This window comes from Poecile atricapillus, chromosome 36 (assembly GCF_030490865.1).
Source record: "Poecile atricapillus isolate bPoeAtr1 chromosome 36, bPoeAtr1.hap1, whole genome shotgun sequence".
Classification (NCBI taxonomy): Eukaryota; Metazoa; Chordata; class Aves; order Passeriformes; family Paridae; genus Poecile; species Poecile atricapillus.
In genome coordinates this window covers 1,808,804-1,818,572 of record NC_081284.1, presented here as the reverse complement: position 1 = coordinate 1,818,572, position 9,769 = coordinate 1,808,804, and the positions used below count along the sequence as shown (strand labels likewise).

The following is a 9,769-nucleotide window of genomic DNA, read 5'->3' as shown; positions in this document are numbered from 1 at the left end:
GGTGTACTGGGGTGTACTGGGAGAAACTGGGGCACACTGGGGTGTACTGGGGCACACTGGGGTGTACTGAAGCACACTGGGGTGTACTGGGATGTAATGGGGTGTACTGGGGCAGACTGGGGGATACTGGGATGTACTGGGGTGTACTGGGGGGATTCTGGGGCACACTGGGGTGTACTGGGGCATACTGGGGCACACTGGGGTGTACTGGGGGATACTGGGTGGATACTGGGATGTACTGAGGTGTACTGGGGCACACTGGGATGACCCCAAGGGCCGGGGCAGGGTCGGGGCCCGGCAGAAGTCGGGGTGCTCACCTCAGACCTCCTCACTGGAGAGGCTCTCGCTCCTCCCTGCCCAGAGAGGGTGGATGGCACAGGGACGTCACCGCGGTGTCCCCAGAGCCAGACACGTGTCCCCAGCCAGGTGTACCTGGCCAGGTGTCCCCAGACAGGTGTCCCCAGCCAGGTGTACCCAGAGCCAGACAGGTGTCCCCAGCCCCACCAAGGTGTCCCCAGCCCCAGAGATGTCCCCAGCCCCACCGAGGTGTCCCCAGCCCCACCGAGGTGTCCCCAGCCCCACCGAGGTGTCCCGAGGAGGAGGAGGAGGAGGAGGAAGGGGTTTGGGGACACCCCACACGTGAGCACTGGGAAAGAGGGGAGAGAGGGCAGGAAATGGACTGGGAATGAGGCACTGGGGGGTTACTGGGATAACTGGGACAACTGGGAATACAGCGGGGCCCCTCTCTGGGAACAGCTGGGGTGGACTGGGATTTACCGGGATGCACTGGGATTTACTGGGATGGGTGGGAATCCAGTGAGGGGGACTCTGGGAAGCACTGGGGTGTACTGGGATTTACTGGGATGGAGGGATCTGCTCCAAGAGCTGCCGGGACTCATCTCGCTCCTCCGAACTGTGGCTTCCCCCTGCAGAGACGGGGACGCGTCACCGGGCTGTCCCAAACCCAGTAAGGGACGGAGAGGACAAACTGGTTCCCAGTTCCCCCAGCCCCCCACGGTTCCAGAACTTACCACGGTGATGGAACCGCCCCCTGTGTCCGCGCCCGTGGTGCCCTGGGGAAGGGGGGCAAGGTCAGGATGGGACCTGAGGGGGTCCCAAGAGCCCCCAGCCCCCGGCTGTCCCCAGTCCAAGGTGGGAAATCCCAGGGGATCCAGCCCCGGGGATCTCCCGCTCACCTGGAGGAGGGAATCGTCCCCCAGAGCCGAAGCCTTGGTGAGAAACCCAGCCCCGTCTCAGATCCTGGGAGCATCGTGTGCCAGCCTCAGCCGGGGGGCACAGCAGGATGGAGAAGAGCAGGGCCACGGCGAGCACAGCCACCTTCATCTTCCTCTTCCTCCTCTGCCAGTGAGTGGGGAGCGCTGGCTGAGGCTGCCCCAGGTGAGGAGCACCTTTATCCTGCCGGGACTCCTCCCTGCGCCCTCCCCAAGAGCCCCCAGGCCAAAGGCCGGCTTGGCACAGCCCCCAGCCCTGGCCACAAGCCCAGGCCTGGCACAGAGTCCATCCCAGCTGCGGCACGGATCCAGCCCCCCTCCCCGCATCCCTGCGGCTTCCTGCACGGGGCAGCTCTTTTTCGTGTAGTTCATGGGGTTTCTTTTTCATGTATTTCATGTTTTCATGCAAGCCTGTAATCCTTTAGTGCAGAACTCTAAACTCTGTGTACAGTGCTCTGGTCTTCACATCTTGGTCAGACAAAACAATTCCTCTGCAGGCCTGGGGATGGAGGACACCTCCCTGCCTCGGGCCCCGGGAGATGGAAACAAACGGGAGCTGGGGGAGAAGACTGGGGGTAAATGACTTCATTACCTGGAGTTCTAATTGGAAAATTAACCCCCAATATGCAAATAGGCCTGGGGATGGAGGACACCTCAGTGCCGCGGGTGAGGTGACCTGTGAGGAGGAGGAGGAGGAGGAGGGAGGATGAGGCTCCCCTGGCAGCATCTCTGATCAGCCCTGTTTGCCCAGGGCCTGAGGCACCAGGAATGCATTTTCAGCCACCTGGGGCTTCCCCGCTTCTGCCCTTCCTTGGGCCGGTTCCGGAGCGAGCTGTCACGGCCGTGGCCTGAAATGTTTTCCCAGCTGGGCCACGGCGGATTTGGGCCGGATCCACAGTGAAAATGTTCTGGGGAAAGAGAGGAGCAGAACCCTTCACTAATGCGCTGGAATGTCAAACAAGAGCGACAGCCAGGGACAGCTCTCAGAAAACACTTCTCTCTGCATTTGTCCTTCTTGGAAGCCGGGACAGGCACCTGGATCCACCTGGGAACAAAATCAGGGGCACCTGTGATTCTCTGAGGCTTTGGAAAACCTCCCGTCGGCTTCCGAACCCAAAGCAGGTTTTCAGCCTCAGCCTTTGATCCGCAGCTTGGATCTCCTGGAAAGACTTTTCCTCACCTCCCTGTGGGCAGAGAGGATTTTCCTGTCCCTGGGGATCATCCTGCTGGATGGATTTGGGAGTGGACGGGTTTGGGGAGCACAAAGGACACAGGACAAGGGGGTGTCCTCTGGGGTCCCTCCTGGGACACTCCCCTGTTGTGAAGGGCCAGGATCCCAAACCAGGCCTGGGGATGGAGGACACCTCCCTGCCTCGGGCCCGGGAGATGGAAACAAACGGGAGCTGGGGGAGAAGAGTGGGGGTAAATGACTTCATTACCTGGAGTTCTAATTGGAAGATTAACCCCCAATATGCAAATAGGGGTTATAAAACTTATAAAAAAACCCATGACTCGTTGGCCTCTGCCGAGGTTTCATCTGCCCTAAATGTACCTGAAGGCCTCCAATAAACACAACCGCTGTTTTTCCTCTTAGCTTTGTCTGGGCTCTGTTGTTTATCGAGCCTGAAGAGGCCTCAGCTGCACTTCCCTGGCTCCTGGCTGCCCTTTGGGAAGAGCGGGATGACGCTGGTTTCCCTCAGGCCCCTCTCCTGGCAGGGATTGTCGTGGGAGGCTGAGCTGTCCCCCAGCTCCCTCAGCGCTCCCCAGTTCCTCTGTCACGGCCCTCGGACTTTGGGATTCCCACTTTGTCCAGGGGATCTCTGACCAAACCTCCAAGGGCTCGGGGGAAAATCTTTTTTCCACCATTCCTGGTCACTGGCTCAGACACTCCTGAGGGCTCCGCTCTCACAGGAAGGGCGTCCCCACCGCTCCCTTTTCTGTCCTGCTTTCCTAAAACCCCTGGAGCCATTCCCGGCACCTCTCCGAGCACGGAGCCATCCCTCCACCTCTCTGGGCCATGCACAGGATCTCCCAGTCCCTGGATTTCCTCCCCATCCCTCATGGTTTGGGATCTTCAGGCCCTTCAGGCACTGGGGAGTGTTGGAGTCTGAGACACAGAGTGTGTGCCCTCGTTTCTAATACTTAGTTCTAGGATTCAAAGAAACACTGAATTTCATATAACATGAAATTCATGAGCATGTTTTCATGGTGATACATGAAAACAAATGTTAAAGTTAAATAGGAAAAGTGTGAGTGTGTAGATTAGAAAGTTTCTTAAATCACTGGGTGAAAAAGTAGTTTAGAGAACAGGAGACAAGATGGAGGATTTAGGGTGTTGTCTCTTGTCCCTTCTTCTTTCTTCTTCATGTTCTTCTCCTAGGGGTTTTTGGGTGGTAGTAAGTGATTGGATAAAGAATGCCACAGTGCATTTTTAATTAATTAATTTTAATTAATGCAGCACACAGGTGTTGGGTCATTGGGTCACTAAGAAAAATAATTTAGTTGGCATCTGTTAATTGGGTAAATGGACATATAAAAGACCTTGAAGAGGATCTTTGTTGGCCATTTTACCCTTTTCTATCATAGTGCACACAGCTCCTTGTACCTTGTAATGCTGATAAGAAAAAAATAAACAACTGAGACCAAATGAGAGAAAACTGCCTCCCTCTCATCAACCTTCAGTTCAAAGGGAAAAAGAACCCAAATCCAAAAGTCCTTAATGAGACAGGAGAGTGTCCCAGGAGGGACCCCAGAGGACACCCCCTTGTCCTGTGTCCTTTGTGCTCCCCAAACCCGTCCACTCCCAAATCCATCCAGCAGGATGATCCCCAGGGACAGGAAAATCCTCTCTGCCCACAGGGAGCTGAGGAAAAGCCTTTCCAGGAGATCCAAGCTGCGGATCAAAGGCTGAGGCTGAAAACCTGCTTTGGGTTCGGAAGCCGACGGGAGGTTTTCCAAAGCCTCAGAGAATCACAGGTGCCCCTGATTTTGTTCCCAGGTGGATCCAGGTGCCTGTCCCGGCTTCCAAGAAGGACAAATGCAGAGAGAAGTGTTTTCTGAGAGCTGTCCCTGGCTGTCGCTCTTGTTTGACATTCCAGCGCATTAGTGAAGGGTTCTGCTCCTCTCTTTCCCCAGAACATTTTCACTGTGGATCCGGCCCAAATCCGCCGTGGCCCAGCTGGGAAAACATTTCAGGCCACGGCCGTGACGGCTCGCTCCGGAACCGGCCCGAGGAAGGGCAGAAGCGGGGAAGCCCCAGGTGGCTGAAAATGCATTCCTGGTGCCTCAGGCCCTGGGCAAACAGGGCTGATCAGAGATGCTGCCAGGGGAGCCTCATCCTCCCTCCTCCTCCTCCTCCTCCTCACAGGTCACCTCACCCGCGGCACTGAGGTGTCCTCCATCCCCAGGCCTATTTGCATATTGGGGGTTAATTTTCCAATTAGAACTCCAGGTAATGAAGCCATTTACCCCCACTCTTCTCCCCCAGCTCCCGTTTGTTTCCATCTCCCGGGGCCCGAGGCAGGGAGGTGTCCTCCATCCCCAGGCCTGCAGAGGAATTGTTTTGTCTGACCAAGATGTGGAGACCAGAGCACTGTACACAGAGTTTAGAGTTCTGCACTAAAGGATTACAGGCTTGCATGAAATAATGAAATACATGAAAAAAAAATGCGTGAAACACATGAAAAAAAGAAAGCTGAAGTCCTCAGGCATCCCAGGCCAGGCAGTGTCCCCTCCAGCCCTGCACTGGGCTCATCCTGGTGGCCAGCTGACCACAGGGATGCCAGGGAGGTGACCAGGAGTGGTCAGCACGGATTGACCAAAGGGAACTGAGCTTGGCCAATTTCTTCCCCCAGCAGACAGCAGCCAGGAAGGATGGAGGGAGTGGATTTTGCGTGTCTGGAGTTGAGCAGGTTTGGCCTCCAGGGAGGAAGAGGATGGCTGAGCGTCTTCCTGGTGCCTGAGGCCCTGGGCAAACAGGGCTTATCAGAGATGCTGGCAGGGGAGCCACATCCTCCCTCCTCCTCCTCCTCCTCCTCCTCCTCCTCCTCCTCCTCCTCCTCCTCCTCCTCCTCCCCAGGTCACCTCTGTTTGCCCAGCTGGCTCCCGGTGGCTGCCTGGGGACAAGCCCTGCTTGCCCCCGTCCCTGGGGATGGGCCCATGGTGGCCAGGGCACTGCAGAGAGGCTCTGTGGGGAGCAGGGCCTTGGGGCCGGGCACCCCCAGAGCGGGCTGGGGTTTGGGGCTGGCTGGGGATGGGGTCCCTGCTCCCCCTGCCCGGGGCAGAGGTGCAGAAGCAGAGCCAGGTGCTGTGGGAGGGCTGAGTGGCTGTGGGTGGGACAGGGAGAGTGGCAGGGCAGGGGACATCGGCCTGCGGGCTGTGGCGTGGGGATGGGAAGGGAGCGGAGCTGGGATGTGCAGGGGAAGGGATGCAGGCTGGTGGGGATGTGGGGATGGCCCCAGCGGAGCCCTTGGCCAGAGCTCAGGCTGGTGTGCAGGCGCTGGGCATTGCCCGCTGCCGGGCAGTGTCTGCAGGGGCTGCAGCTGCCGATGGCCGGGCTGGCCCCACGGCCCCCGCTGGCCCTGCTGTCCCCGTGTGGGCTTTGGGGCTGAGCTCTGGGCTGTCCCCCGGGGAAAGCTCCGGCAGGGCAGGGTCAGCGGGAGCTGGGGCAGGTTGGAGGATGGATTGTGCTGGACTGGGGGGTGTCCCCACAGGCTTTGTCCCCAGCTGCCTTTGGCTCCCTGCCTGCCCCCCTTGGCAGCCGCGGGGGCCTGGGCCCTTGCAGGGGCAGCTGCCCCGTGCAGGAAGCCGCAGGGATGCGGGGAGGGGGGCTGGATCCGTGCCGCAGCTGGGATGGACTCTGTGCCAGGCCTGGGCTTGTGGCCAGGGCTGGGGGCTGTGCCAAGCCGGCCTTTGGCCTGGGGGCTCTTGGGGAGGGCGCAGGGAGGAGCCCCGGCAGGATAAAGGTGCTCCTCACCTGGGGCAGCCTCAGCCAGCGCTCCCCACTCACTGGCAGAGGAGGAAGAGGAAGATGAAGGTGGCTGTGCTCGCCGTGGCCCTGCTCTTCTCCATCCTGCTGTGTCCCCCGGCACAGGCCAAGGTGAGGCTCCAAGGCCAAACGCCGTCCCCACCTCCTGCCCTTCCTGGCCTCCCATCCCACCTTTTGGGCCCGTCACCAATCTCCTGGCTGCCCCCTGTGTCTCCCCTGTGTCCCACCCAGGCTGCCCAAACGCCCCAGCCCCGACCATTCCCGAGCCCTTTCCTCCCTTCTTCCCCCTCCATCCTCTGCCTCCCTTCCTGGCCCCACAGCGCCGTCCCCCTGGCCCGTTCCCTGGCTCAGCCCCTCTCCCAGATCCCCTCTCTCGGTTTTTGTCCCCAGCTGTCCTGGTCCTTGTGTCCCCAGCCAGCCCCTCCCTTGCCCTGCCGTGTCCCCCCAGCGCGATTCCTTTCTCCTGCCCTGCGCCTCACACCGCGCCCCTTCCTCAGCCCGGCCCGGCCCCTCGGGCTCTCCGTTTGCCCCCTTTGGGCTCCTTTGGGTCTCCCCCAGCTCCAGGAGATCCCCGGGAGCCCCGAGTTCCCGTCCCTTTGCCCTGCTCCCCACACCGTGTCCCCCACAGCCCCGCCGGGCCCGTCCGCACCAGGCCTGCTGATGCGCGCACGGAAAACTCCGTGAGGAGCGGAGTGTCGCTCTGTTAGGAACGGCTGGGAAGAGACAACACAGGCTCTTTAGGAATTAGTTAGGAGAATTTTTCTCAGGTTATTGTTTCAGGTCTTTTTTATAGACCTATACGTGGAAAGTAGAGAAAGGAAACTCTTATTGGTTAGCAAACTACTACATCACCATCATTGGTCAGTGGGGCACATTTCCCCCTGACTTTCTCCTGCAAAGAAAACAAGGGACAGACAAACAGCACCTGGCAAGGCTGTTTTCTGTCTCTGAGGATTGTTTTGAATCCTCCCCATGAATTCTCAGGCTACTTTCTCAGGCTGGACTGAGAAAGCAATGTGGCCTGCAATTCCACAGGCACTTTGCTGCCTGCTTCAGAGTTAGCATCCACAGCGGAGGGAGCTGTGAGAGCAGGGATGGATTGATCCAGCAGCGCCCAGCCGCAGGGGAACGGCTCCTGCAGGGCCAGGCACACCCTGGAGACTCGTCCCTCTCTTTGGAGTCTCTGCCAGCTGGGGTTACACCACGGGCCTCACACCGGTTCATTTCCTCAGCCCAGCCATCCCCGCTTCGTGTCCCAACCAGCTCCGCGCCCCTTTGGGGCTGCGCTCGCCTCCTCCTTGGCCACTCCGGGCTCCTCCGGGGCTCTCTGGGATGAAGTCAGCGCTCTTCCTCTCAGCTGAACTCGTCCCCCGCTGCCCTTGCGCCTGCTCCTTCCGCCCCTTTGGCCATCCCTGGTGCTTTGGTTCCATTTCTCCCGGCCCAGGGCTCCGAAGGATCCCCTCATCCCGCGCTGCCTTTGTCCGTGTGTCCTGTTTGCGCCCTGCAACTCCTCACCTTCCCCTGCAGCCCGGCTGCCCTGCTGTTCCTGCGGGAGTGGGGAGCGTTCCACACGCTTTTCTCAGCCCCTCTCTTGGGCACGGCGTTTCCTGGGGCTGCATTCCCGACCCTTCCTTCCTCTTTTTCCCTTTCTTCTCCTTCCCCAGGCGCTGCTGCAAGGAGTCCAAGATGATGTCCAGGAGGTGAGGGGGCAGCTGGGCTTGGGGGGCATCCCCTGGGGGAATTTGGGGGCACTTTGGCCCCCCGGTTCCTCGCTGGTGCCGGGGACATCCCGGTGACCGGCGAGGTCTCCTGCTCTCTCTCTGCAGCTGGATTTGGCCAACGTTGGGATCCTGGAGACGCCTCTGGTGGGTAGCAGGAGTTGTGCCGCTGTCAGAGGCTCCCCTGGCACGGCCAGCAGGCCCCAGGCCGTCCCAGTGTGTCCCAGCACAGCAGCCCAGTGCCCCCCTGCTGCCAGCCCAGCCGGCTGCCCTGCCCCACAGACCCTCCCCAGGGAGCCTTTGCGCAGGGCTCCCGCTGCATCCCCGTCCCCGAGCCCCCGCAGGGCCCGGGACACGGCCCCTGGGCCAGCCCTGCCCCTTGGCCAGGAGCCCGCTGCTGCTGCTGGCCAGGAGCGCGGCAGCTCCCGCAGCCGCTGTGGAGAACCAGCCCCACTCGCCCCATCCATTATCAAAGCTCTGATACCAACAAATGGACAATGAGGAGACCAAGATGAGAAAGCCAAGGGTTCAAACGGCCGCGTGCCCTGGAGCGCTGCCGGGAGCACCCCCGATATCTTTGGAACGCTCCTTTGATCCCATCCTGCTGTGGGTTTTTAATGCATATTCCAACTTTCCCAAGGAGTATTTTGCACGGCCACGCCCTGAATCCGCCTTTTTAGAGCACGCCAATGAAAGGTTTTATTTCCCTTTATGACATTTGGGTTTGGGCTGGGGTTGTTCCTCCTCCTGCTGCTGCTGCTGCTGCTGCAGGCGGTCGGTGTCGATGGCAGCCTGGGCCCCACCATCCGTCCCCTGGAGCTCCTCTGGCTTTGCACAGACAGGACTGAGCCCCAAAGCCCAAAATCCTTCTTGCCCTACGCCTAAAACTTGCCAGCAGGAGGAAAAGAAAACGCCACAGCAAAAGCAGAGAACATCTGGCATTCATCTGAATCCTTGTGAAAGGCGATCTCCCAGTGTGGATTGATAACCCCAGAGCTGCCAGGGGCCCTTCCCCAGGGCCCCCCCTGCTTTCCGCTGTCCCCCCAGCCCAGCCCAGTGTCCCCGCCGTGTCCGTAACGCTGCCGTTGTCCCCAGCCCAGCGTGAGAGCGGAGCTGAAAGCCCTTCTGCGGCAGAAGCGCCTGGCTGCCTCTCTGGAAGCCTTGGTGAGCCCTCGGGGACAGGGTTGGGGACAGGGCCCCTGCGGTGTCCCCGTGGGGACAGGGCTGGGGACAGGGCCCCTGCGGTGTCCCCGTGGGGACAGGGCTGGGGACAGGGCCCCTGCGGTGTCCCCGTGGGGACAGGGCTGGGGACAGGGCCCCTGCGGTGTCCCCGTGGGGACAGGGCTGGGGACAGGGCCCCTGCGGTGTCCCCGTGGGGACAGGGCTGGGGACAGGGCCCCTGCGGTGTCCCCGTGGGGACAGCGCGGGGACGCCGCCGACGCCGCCTTTGCATTTCAGGGCGGGGAGCGCTGATGACATCGGTGTCCTGTCCTCCTCCGGCGGCACCGGGAACCTTCTGGAACCTTCCCCCAGTCCCCGCTGAGCCCAGCGCCGTTTCCCCTGGATCATCAATAAACCCTCTCTGCAATAAACCCTTCCCGTGTCCGTCCCTCTGTCCGTCCGTCCGTCCCTCTGCTGCTGCTGTGTGAAAAACGGGGTTCACTCCTTTTTTCATGTAGAATTTATAAAGTTTAATGGGAAGGCAATTAGGAGATAAAAATAAAGCAAAATGCACAAATGCGGCCGGGTGCCCTCACTCCTGATACTTAACTCTGAGATCCAGAAAAACCCTGAATTTCACACAACATGGAACTCATGGGCGTGTTTCCATG

At 60.1% G+C, this 9,769-nt stretch overlaps 2 long non-coding RNA genes across 2 annotated transcripts; one reads left to right on the top strand and one right to left on the bottom strand.

Annotated features, from left to right (window-relative positions):
- Nucleotides 1-316: 316 nt before the first annotated feature.
- Nucleotides 317-1,503, bottom strand: LOC131591023 (uncharacterized). Its single transcript, XR_009280232.1, has 4 exons — nt 1,197-1,503; nt 1,032-1,073; nt 896-926; nt 317-349 (listed from the first exon to the last, which is right to left on the bottom strand). It is a non-coding gene; the product is annotated as an uncharacterized LOC131591023 (long non-coding RNA).
- Nucleotides 1,504-7,878: 6,375 nt separating this feature from the next.
- LOC131591025 (uncharacterized) lies at nt 7,879-9,518 on the top strand. The gene is made up of 4 exons (XR_009280234.1): nt 7,879-7,919; nt 8,046-8,084; nt 9,033-9,101; nt 9,396-9,518. It is a non-coding gene; the product is annotated as an uncharacterized LOC131591025 (long non-coding RNA).
- The last annotated feature ends 251 nt before the right edge of the window (nt 9,519-9,769 follow it).